Source organism: Pinus tabuliformis, chromosome 6 (assembly GCF_031772625.1).
Source record: "Pinus tabuliformis cultivar Carrire ecotype Pingquan chromosome 6, CPIR1, whole genome shotgun sequence".
In the NCBI taxonomy this organism is placed as follows: Eukaryota; Viridiplantae; Streptophyta; class Pinopsida; order Pinales; family Pinaceae; genus Pinus; species Pinus tabuliformis.
Genome location: NC_142292.1, coordinates 145,748,777 through 145,760,631, shown reverse-complemented (window position 1 = coordinate 145,760,631; position 11,855 = coordinate 145,748,777).

Here is an 11,855-nt window from a genome sequence, read left to right as displayed (position 1 = left end):
TAGTAAAATGTAAGTCAAATAAAAGAGAAGAGAATAGAAGGCACTAGACCATATGATTTGTGAACGTGGTTAGAGTGAAGAGAAGGCACTGGATGCTTGCTGATGGGTAACCAATCTAGTGTGTTGTTATAGACATATTTGGGCACATCAACCCCAAACTCATATGTCGATGATATTAGGGCTCATCAACCCCTAAAAGAGTTATTTTATAGCCTAAAGAAGCTTAGTCATCTGAATGCCTCATTCCCCAAAAGTTCCATCTCAGAAATCATCCAGAAAGTGCCTAAACTGAACCATATCTAAAAACCCTATGTTAGGGTGAGATGCATCTCACCTACTACACTATCTAAGTGAGATGCATCGCAATTTGGCCCTTTAGTAAGTGCGATGGGCGAGGTTGGACAAAATTTCGGGACAGTTTGTGAGTTGGTTGCTCATGGAATCTTCTAGAAACTTCTCCTGTGCCACTTGCCTCTCTTAACTCGCCCAAGGATGACCAAGGGAACTAGGAAACCATCTCCAATTCCCCTCTATTATGGAACTAATTTCAACAAATGGAATGACATTCATCATCCCCATTGATGACTCACCCTCTTGCAATCATCTATAAAAGAATCTCCCATCCAAGAGATCAGAAGGCTGAAGTATTCTGACTTGTAAGGAAGCGCTACTAGTTTCAGTATTGAGGTGAGAGCATTGTGTCATTGTTGGTGTGTTCTTGTTGATTCATGAGGTGAAGAAGGCTTGAAGCTGGGAGGATGGTGCTGGATCAGACTTCTTATGGGTTGTAATTCTCCTTGATATCAATAAAGTTCTTCAAGATTTTTCCCAATTGATTGTGTTAACTGTAAATGCATTCATTTGTTTATCATATTTCTAATTCTATGATGTTTATGCTGTGATGGATCATTATGCTTTGACAGGTCTTTGTTTCTGTAGTTGTGTAGGTACTCTCCAAGCGTGTTAAGTACGGGGAGGAGTTACGGGATCGGCCAAAGGAGAGAGAGATCAAGTGAGGATTCAAGCGAAAGTTACAGGTTGGTCCTTCATAATCTCTTTCTTATCTGTCACTCATAGGAAAGATATTGAATTGCTTTGACTGTTGTTTCTAGGTTAGCTACCAAACCTAGAGGGTTAGTCATTCGACAAGACACTAATTTTCCCATAAACAAATTAGCGACTCCACTGGGGAAACCAGATGATTGTTTGTTATTTTTGGTTTTTCTATGTTAAATTATATAAACTATAGATAGAGTTTGAAGCCAGCCAGGAAGTCAAACCACTTTTGTTATGCAATTGCGTAGTAGATAAATGCTGCTTCAGTCAATCTCTGTTTTAGTTTATGAATTAAACATTTTATTTGCAAACACATCTAGATTCCCTTTTGGTAGCTCAGTAACCTCTTAGGACATTCCATCATACTTTTCTTATCATTGTTCATCAAAACCAAGCTTGATCCATTGAAAACTACTGCAAATTTGAGCCAAAACCATTTTCAGAAGCACTCCCTGACCATTGCACTATCTTCCACTATGACTTGATATGCATCTCACTTCCCGAGTGAGAAAAGTGTGATGCATCTAACTGTTTGCAAAGGCCAGGTGCAATGATTGACTGAAATCAATTTCCCATCTAGGAGTTGAGGGTTTTTTACTAGTTTTCAGACTTGTTTGGTTGCTTGTTGAATTTGAACAATACCTCATCACTGAAGTCAACTTACATCACTTAGATCAACCTCAATTTAGATTAGGATTGGTGAATGTTTTTGTGTGTTTGTTTTTCATTTACAATCCATTATCAAAAGTAGTGATAGTCGATTTGTCATTTTCGATAGAAAAAGTGTCGTAAAGTCTTCCATTTTTGTCGAAAAAGTGAAGTGTCACAAATCCTCCTTCATAGCCTATCGATTAAACTATTCTTGATGCATTTGATTTGATTTGGGTTCATTCAAAGTGTTGAAAAGATATTTCTTCAAACTTGAAAGTGTCGTTTGAGTCTTCCTTCCTCTCTTTGAAGAAAAATTGTCGAAAATTGACATTTTGTGTGAAATATTTCGAATCATTGCTGCATTTAGTTTTCCTTCTTGAATCATTCACATTAAGGAGAGCTGAAAACAAATACATGCATTTGCATTCTAGAATTTTGGTTTGTGTGCACAAAATAATGATTTAGGGAAATTGCATTAGTGTGTGCTCTTTGGTGTTTGCTTAAAAAGTACTTCTATGCTCTATCCCTTGTAGTTAAGATTTTCATTATTCAAATAAATGAAAATATTGCTTATCATTGTAGATGCATCTTTAGGAATTTCAGATCACATTTCGCGGTGAACCATCAAAGGCAAACTTTTAAGAAAGATAAACTTAAAATGAACCTCGATGAACTTAACAACACTTTGGAATCTAACGCAACACATTTAGAGGTCTAGGCTAGAGATGTGTTCTGGCGTCATTAAACCTAGTGGCTATTGTTTTCATTGAAGGTTGGGTGATTCCTCCTCTTTGATACGACAAGTGCTAGCATGGACTTGTGCTCCCCGTACCGTCGCGTATATATTGGGAGACCACAATAGGCTTAAATCCTTTATCCATAGGAAACTGAGTCTACCGCCTTATCGATCACAATGCACTGAACACAACATTCGGGAAGATTGACTGCCGTACATAAAGTCCTTGGTAATTTCTCTTTAATTTATCACCAAGGTGTATATTGCAATTTTGCGATTGGTCTGGTAAACCTTTTTGTCTAGATTCTCCAGAGTAGTCACTTTCGTTCCTTTTCGACTCTCTAAAAGAAAAGGTCCATCTGAGCACTTGTCCTTTCAGGCTCATTAAAAATCGAAGGTGACTAGAGTCATCTTTAGCTTTCTCTAGACTCTTTAAAATTGAAAAAGCAAAGTTGTGTCCAAAGTGTCGTTAAAATTAATTGATCATGGATAACATCCTCCACGCTTGTTTTTTAGTTGTTCTTAGGTTGAAACATATGGCGAAAAATCCAGAGTCAACCAATCAGGGAATTCCTTTTGATGGGAATCCTATTCCTTTTCCTCCTTTCGGAAATATTGGTGCTCCTTATATGGCTACATTTTCCCTTCCGGGATTTACCATTGGCTTGCCAGTATGGTTGTTTTCAACCTCTTTGGTTCAAAATGTCATGATTTCTCTACAATCGAGTACATCTCCAACTAGACAAAATCAACATCCAATTGATCCTAAAGTTGACCCTTTGTCTTCTTCCTCGGTTTTTTCTTCCTCCCCTTCTTCCTCTTTGCCTGGTGAAAGCATTGGTACTAGTAACCAGGTGGCTAAGAAGAAGAAGAAAGGGAAGAAGAAGAAGAAGAAGAAGAAGAAGCAAATTCAGTAGAGGGGCAACCAAGCAATCATTGCTTTGAATGCAAAATCTGATGAGAAACCATCCATTAAGCCTCACAAAGTTCAATATCCATGCAAACTTTGTGCAGGAGACCATCTTCTTCGAAATTATCCTGATATTCCTCAGATCTTATAAGAATGGTCTTCCCATTCACATCATCCTGTGTCATCAAACTATGGAGATCATATTGGTGACATACCATCAACTAGTAATAGCAAAGTTCATAGAAAGAAGGGAACAATTAAGTTTCCATGTAGGTTATGTGAAGGGAATCACCCCATTCACCTTTGTCCCTATTTGGATGAAGCCAAGAAAGTGTTGGATAACCGTCCTGCTTCACCGCAGCGACTTCCATCTAGTTACAGGAAACTATCCCTAAATCCTTTACTAGTTGATGAATTGATTGACTCAAATCAAACATCGGTCAGACCCACTCTCTCTGAAAGTGAATCCTATGAGTATATACCAACCAAAATCAATAGGTCGAGGTAACAGTTGACCCGATTTCACCTTCGGTAAATCATACCTTTTCTGAAGAGAGTGAACACCATACCACTCAAGTTCTTTTTGTTTGTTTAGATTCAAATGAGCTTGGGGGAAATCCACCTGTTCCATCAAGATAGGAGGAAAATCCTCCAATTCTCGTAATTCAACGGGTTAATTCTTCTGTTTCTATGGTACCCCCTCCAAGTAGTCTAGTCACTTCTTTTGATTGGAATCGACTGGCAGGATTCCGCCTTCCTTCTTATGTGCCTTTCCAGATCATAGTACAAGTTTGTAAAATGATTGTATCTGGCACTATTATAGATGAAGGTGCATCAGTGAGTATCCTTTCCTCAACTGCTTGGCAAGCACTTGGTTTGCCACCGCTTGTGCATGTTACACAGAATCTATTGGGCTTTAACAGAGGAACCAGTCTACTGTTAGCGATCCTTCCTCAATTACCTATTACTTTGGGAAGGAAAACCATTTATTTGAACGTGATGGTAGTCCTAGGCCCTCTACATTACAATTTACTTCTTGGACGCAACTATGTTTATGACATGGGAGCTATTGTTTCAACACTCTTTCGAGTTATTTGTTTCCTGCGTGAAGGAAAAATTGTCACTGTTGACCAGCTTTCATTTCCCGGTCCAAATATAGCTCCTAGTCAACCATTGTCCCTAAATGGTCCTTTTGTACCAATGGTATCATCCCCGCCATGGGTTAATTATGTGGCTACCTGTTCCATACCTACATCAACTGACGATCAATTCAGTGATCTTGTACATCATGTACTGGGGGCATTGGAACGATATCACTCCTTCATGACCTCTTATGGGTTGTGATCAAGCCCTCGAGGATAGTTCATTGTCTTGTGTCAACCTCGTTAAAAAATGAAACAGCTCCCCCGAGGATAGTTCTTTGTCTTATGTCAACCTCGTTAAAAAATGAAACCAAGGAGTATGAGGACAGTTCTTTTACTATGTCAACCTCGTTAAAAAATGAAACAAGGAATCATAACAGAGTTCCTTATCTTGTGTCAAGCTCTTTTTAAAATGAAACAAGGTCCCCTAGAGAAAAGTTCCAAGTCGAGTCTCTGATTAGATCTCGTAAAATCCCAATCGAGTCTTTCACTTGATCTCGTAAAAGAACCTTCATTCCATCCACTCGATAGCCATGAGTAGTCTACTTAGGTGAATGTAATGAAGCTTGGGGAGCATGCACCTAGTGGTAAAGATAAGTTTCCCTATAGGTTATGTGAAGGGAATCACCCCATTCACCTTTGTCTATCTAGATGAAGCCAAAGATGTGTTGGAGAACCGTCCAGCTTCATCACAGTGACTTCCATCTGGTTACAGGAGACTCTCCCTTTCATCATGCCGAGGGCATGCAAACTAGTTCCAAGCATATTTTTTCATTTTAAGCTTGTGTAGAAATGAAACTAAATCCAAGCATAGTTTCCTATGGTTAAAGATTGTGTAAAAATGAACCCATTTCAATTTTTAACCCTTGTGACTGCCATTCTATCAACCTTTTGAGCCTTGGTTGTGTTCATCCCATCGCCACCATCCCTTTGGCTGATCACATGCTTTCACTTGGTTGTTTTATCCTTTTTTAGGAACAGTTGCAATGAGTGGTCCTATTAGCCAGCCTCTTCACATAAATCAACATTTTTTGAAAAGTTCCAACATCACCGGAACCAGTTTCTATCCTAGACATCACTCGTTCCTCAAAAAAGAGTCCTCTTTAAACTCTTTTCAGACTCTTTAATCATGAGAATATAGTTGAGCGCTTGTCTCTTCCAGCTCGTTAAAGTATTGGAAACGACATCCCTCTTGTATTATTTTATCCTTTTTCGTACCCGAGGGATTATTTTATGAAAAAAAACTTATGTAGTTTTCTTTTTGTCTCTTTTCAAACTCTCTAAACATGAAAAGGACCGAGTTATCCTTGTCGCTAAACTCATTAAAATAATAGCGACAAACTTGTCCATCTAGACGAGACCGAGTTTAATTGTTGCTAGACTCGTTAAAACATCAAATAGCTATGGGTTTACCCGAAGGGTGAATTATAGAACAAGCATATGTTATCCTCCTCAAGCTTGATAAAAAATAAAGAGGTACTGGTTAGAAATGATTGGGGAAAAAGGGGAAAAAATCTTGAAAATTTATGGTAGCAAGTCGCTCTTGAACATGACATTTTCAATTCATCTTTGTGATTGAGTTGGGTTGGGTTATTCCGTTCACTAGTCATCATACCATTGGTCTTTCATACCATCCATCTTTTGGGGTTAACGCTACCAATTCATCTCAGTGTCGCCGATATGTTCAAGAGAAGTCATCCAGTTAATGTCTCATACACTACAATACCTCCAACCTTCATTTTTCATGACCGCCATTCCTGGACCTTGTGTTGTCAGTTCATTTTCACCACAAGAAATCATTTGCTTCGTTTCGTGTTGTAGATGTGGGATACATCAAGGCCCTCCTACGAAGAGTCGCTTCCTGTCGACATCAGCTCATTATCCAAGAAGTTGACTTAGAAACACTCTTCCAGTGCTTTGAAGCTTGTTTACATCAATGGCAAGTTTCTCTCTTCCAGTGACAGGTTGACATCAATGGCCTTCGACCGAAAGATTTTGCATGGTGTTCGACATCGGATCATGTATTCACACCATATGAAATGTACTGTAGTACCTTGAGGATCATTATCATTATCGATGATCCCTCTCGCGTCTGTTAACAACTCACATCATTGGCTGGTAATCAGGCGATGTCTTTCCATGTTCGACCTCAGAACATCTCTTCACATGGTTTGACTTGTACATCGAGCGAAGATTGAACGAGTTTGAAGACCCCAGATCTAGTTTCATCCATCTGGGCTGCGATATATTCAGGGATACAAAAACATAAAATGTACAAAGGCTCTACACAGATGGTCATCCTAATCATGGATTATGACTCTATATCTCTAGAATCACAAGTCTAAATCTACAGATGACTATTTGATCTATGTACATGAAATGAAAATTTATAAAGCTGAGCATGGGAATGCCTCCCTCAGCTAGTTCATGAAAAATCATATTATCATGATGTATTGTATTGTAATTTATGCAGGTCACCTTCCAGTTCGAAACTTCTGATCCTCATGATAAAGCATTTCACCCGACATGAACATTTACGACCTCATGCTTTAGGGGGCAACTGTTATAGACATATTTGGGCACATCAACCCCAAACTCATATGTCGATGATATTAGGGCTCATCAACCCCTAAAAGAGTTGTTTTATACCCTAAAGAAGCTTAGTCATCTGAATGCCTCATTCCCCAAAAGTTCCATCTCAAAAATCATCCATAAAGTGCCTAAACTAAACCATATATGAAAGCCATATGTTAGGGTGAGATGCATCTCACCTGCTACACTGTCTAAGTGAGATGCATCGCAGTTTGGCCCTTTAGTAAGTGTGATGGGCGAGGTTGGACAAAATTCTAGGACAGTTTGTGAGTTGGTTGCTCATGGAATCTTCTAGAAACTTCTCCTATGCCACTTGCCTCTCTAAACTCGCCCAAGGATGACCAAGGGAACTAGGAAACCATCTCCAATTCCCCTCTCTTGTGGAACTAATTTCAACAAATGGAATGGCATTCATCATCCCCATTGATGACTCACCCTCTTGCAATAATCTATAAAAGGATCTCCCATCCAAGAGATCAGAAGGCTGAATTATTTTGAGTTGTAAGAACGTGCTGCTAGTTTTAGTATTGAGGTAAGAGCATTGTGTCATTGTTGGTGTGTTCTTGTTGATTCATGAGGTGAATAAGGCTTGAAGCTGGGAGGATGGCGCTGGATCAGACTTCTTATGGGTTTTAATTCTCCTTGATATCAATAAAGTTCTTCAAGATTTTTCCCAATTGATTGTGTTAACTGTAAATGCATTCATTTGTTTATCATATTTCTGATTCTATGATGTTTATGCTGTGATGGATCATTATGCTTTGATAGGTCTTTTTTTTTGTAGCTGTGCAGGTACTCTCCAAGCGTGTTAAGTACAGGGAGGAGTTACGGGATCGGCCAAAGGAGAGGGAGATCAAGTGAGGATTCAAGCGAAAGTTACAGGTTTGTCTTTCATAATCTCTTTCTTATCTGTCACTCATAGGAAAGATATTGAATTGCTTTAACTGTTGTTTCTAGGTTAGCTACCAAACCTAGAGGGTTAGTCGTTCGACAAGACACTAATTTCCTATGGTTCAAGCTTGTGTAAAAATGAACCCATTTCAATATTTAACCCTTGTGATTTCCATTCTATCAACCTTTTGAGCCTTGGTTGTGTTCATCCCATCGCCACCATCCCTTTGGCTGATCATACGCTTTCACTTGGTTGTTTTACCTTTTTTGAGGAACAATTACAATGAGTGGTCTTATTAGCCAGCCTCTTCACATAAATCAACATGTTTTGAAAAGTTCCAACATCACCGGAACTAGTTGCTATCCTAGACATCACTCATTCCTTAAAAAAGAGTCCTCTTTAAACTCTTTTCAGACTCTTTAAACATGAGAAGATAGTCGAGCACTTGTCTCTTACTGCTCGTTAAAGTATTGGAAACGACATCCCTCTTGTATTATTTTATCCTTTTTCAGAACCGAGGGATTATTTTATGAAAAATAACTTATGGAGTTTTCTTTGAAACACTCTTCTAGTGCTTTGAAGCTTGTTTACATCAATAGCAAGTTTCTCTCTTCCGGCGACAGGTTGACATCAATGGCCTTCAGCCGAAAGATTTTGTGTGGTGTTCGACATCGAATCATGTATTCACACCGCGTGAAATGTACTGTAGTACCTTGAGGATAATTATCATTATCGGTGATCCCTCTCACGTCTGTTAACAGCTAACATCATTGGCTGGTAATCAGGCAATCTCTTTCCATGTTCGACCTCAGAACATCTCTTCACATGGTTTGACTTGTACATCGAGCGAAGATTGAACAAGTTTGAAGACCCCAGATCTAGTTTCATCCTTCCGGGCTGTGATATATTCAAGGATACAAAAACATCAAATGTACAAAGGCTATACACAGATGGTCATCCTAATCATGGATTATGACTCTATATATGTAGAATCATAAGTCTGTATCTACAGATGACTATCTAATCTATGTACATGAAATGAAAATTTATAAAGCTGAGCATGGGAATGCCTCCCTCAACTAGTTCATGAAAAATCATATTATCATGATGTATTGTATTGTAATTTATGCTGGTCACCTTCCAGTTCAAAACTTCTGATCCTCATGATAAAGCATTTCACTCGACATGAACATTTACGACTTCATGCTTCAGGGGGCAACTTTTATAAACATATTTGGGCACATCAACCCCAAACTCATATGTCAATGATATTAGGGCTCATCAACCCCTAAAAGAGTTATTTTATACCCTAAAGAAGCTTAGTCATCTAAATGCCTCATTGCCCAAAAGTTCCATCTCAGAAATCATCCAGAAAGTGCCTAAACTGAATCATATCTAAAAGCCATGTGTCAGGGTGAGATGCATCTCACCTGCTACACTGTCTAAGTGAGTTGCATGGCAGTTTGGCCCTTTAGTAAGTGTGATGGGTGAGGTTGGACAAAATTCCGGGACAGTTTGTGAGTTGGTTGCTCATGGAATCTTCTAGAAACTTCTCCTGTGCCACTTGCCTCTCTGAACTCACCCAAGGATGACCAAGGGAACTAGGAAACCATCTCCAATTCCCCTCTCTTGTGGAACTAATTTCAACAAATGGAATGGCATTCATCATCCCCATTGATGACTCACCCTCTTGCAATCATCTATAAAAGGATCTCCCATCCAAGAGATCAGAAGGCTGAATTATTTTGAGTTGTAAGGAAGTGCTACTAGTTTTAGTATTGAGGTGAGAGCATTGTATCATTGTTGGTGTGTTCTTGCTTATTCATGAGGCGAAGAAGGCTTGAAGCTGGGAGGATGGCGCTGGATCAGACTTCTTATGGGTTGTAATTCTCCTTGATATCAATAAAGTTCTTCAAGATTTTTCCCAATTGATTATGTTAACTATAAATGCATTCATTTGTTTATCATATTTTTGATTCTATGATGTTTATGCTGTGATGGATCATTATGCTTTGATAGGTATTTGTTTTTGTAGTTGTGCAGGTACTCTCCAAGCGTGTTGAGTATGGGGAGGAGTTACAGGATTGGCCAAAGGAGAGAGAGAGATCAAGTGAGGATTCAAGCGAAAGTTACAGGTTGGTCCTTCATAATCTCTTTCTTATCTGTCACTCATAGGAAAGATATTGAATTGCTTTGACTGTTGTTTCTAGGTTAGCTACCAAACCTAGAGGGTTAGTCGTTTGACAAGACACTAATTTTCCCAGAAACATGTGTGTATGTGGTCGAAGTGAAGAGAATGCACTGGATGCTTTCCTGCAGTAAACCAATTTGGTGTGTGTATGTGATCAAAGTGAAGAGAAGGCAACGGATGCTTATCAACGGGAAACCAATATAGTGTGTGCACATGGTCAAGGTGAAGAGAAGACACTAGATGCTTTCCGATAGACAAACAATCTAGTGTGTGTATGTGGTCAAAGTGAAGATAAGGCATTGGATGTTTGTCGATGGGAAACCAATATGGTGTGTGTACGTGATCAAAGTGGAGAGAAGGCATGGGGTGATTACCCAATTGGATACCAATTAAGTGTATATAAAGAAATAAATAAAGAAGCAAACCAAGATAAGTATCAATATTCCATGACTTTGAGATTTTGTTGATCTGATATATGATGGTTGGGTTATGAGCTAACCTGATTTTGTTGTAATAGCAATTAAAGGAGAATTTCAAGTTCACCTCATGAACTAACTGTCGATGAGGTATGATTTAAAATTATTCCATTTTATTAATGATGGAACTTATGGAGGCATGCGTTATATGATGCAGGAAGCATTAAATCACCCAGTTGGGAAGATGGACTTAGGATAAAAGATAAATAATTGTAGTTAAAAGATATCAAATGTGCAGTGGCATGTTGATTAAATATTTCAAGAACGGGGCCATTGTGATACACTAACACAGATGATGTCAATTTATTTCCATGAAGCATGTTATGATGATATGGTAGCTTTGAAGGCAAGGACGTGCCTTGAATTTGAACTCCTTCTGATGCAAGGAAGTCATGGATCGCCCGAGGGACTTAGAAGTAGAGAAAGGGATGCTTGAACTTGGAAGGTGAGTGATTGCATGAAACGAGATTAATCAGATTGCCTGAGGGATTGAGAAGCAGAAAAGGGAAGCCCATCATATAAAATTTGGGTTTCTTGGTCATGAGCATCACTTATTGGAATAAAAAACACATTGTAGTTGTATCAGGAAGTAATGAGTCAGGAACTATTTGAGGATGGAACAAGAGTAAAAGGAAAATTAGTGTTGGATATTGGAGGCATAATACCCTCTATAACAAAGGAAAGAATCCAAGTCGAATTTGGTGTAGCGAAAGCACCATGAAATTGCAAAGAGCCATAGAAAGTCACTGATCTGATTTAAATTTTCTTTTATAATTACTTAGTTGTTGGGCACACAACTATGAATGTTTGATATGTAAATATATGTAAATGTTTTAAAGAGATGTAAATATAAATCTCCAAGGACAATAAATTGGTGTTTCTCAATTTATCATGTTTACTTTATGTATATGGACAGAGAACACCGAGGACAATGTTTCCCCAAGGGGGAAGGGTCTATGATAGCCCAACCATGAATGGCTCGATTTGGACATATAATCTCATCATTTAATTTGATTTTAAAATTAAATGGGCTAAGTAAGGGACAAAAATTCCAAGAGGTCTGGGGGAGGTCAAATTTCTTGGCAATTTCAGCTTAGTTGGTTAAGGGAGGAAAAATTTGAAGTATATGACAACCATTAAGGGATGATTATTGAGAATTGAATGTACAAGGATGGTCTATGGAATGGGATTGTTGTTGGAACTTAATTG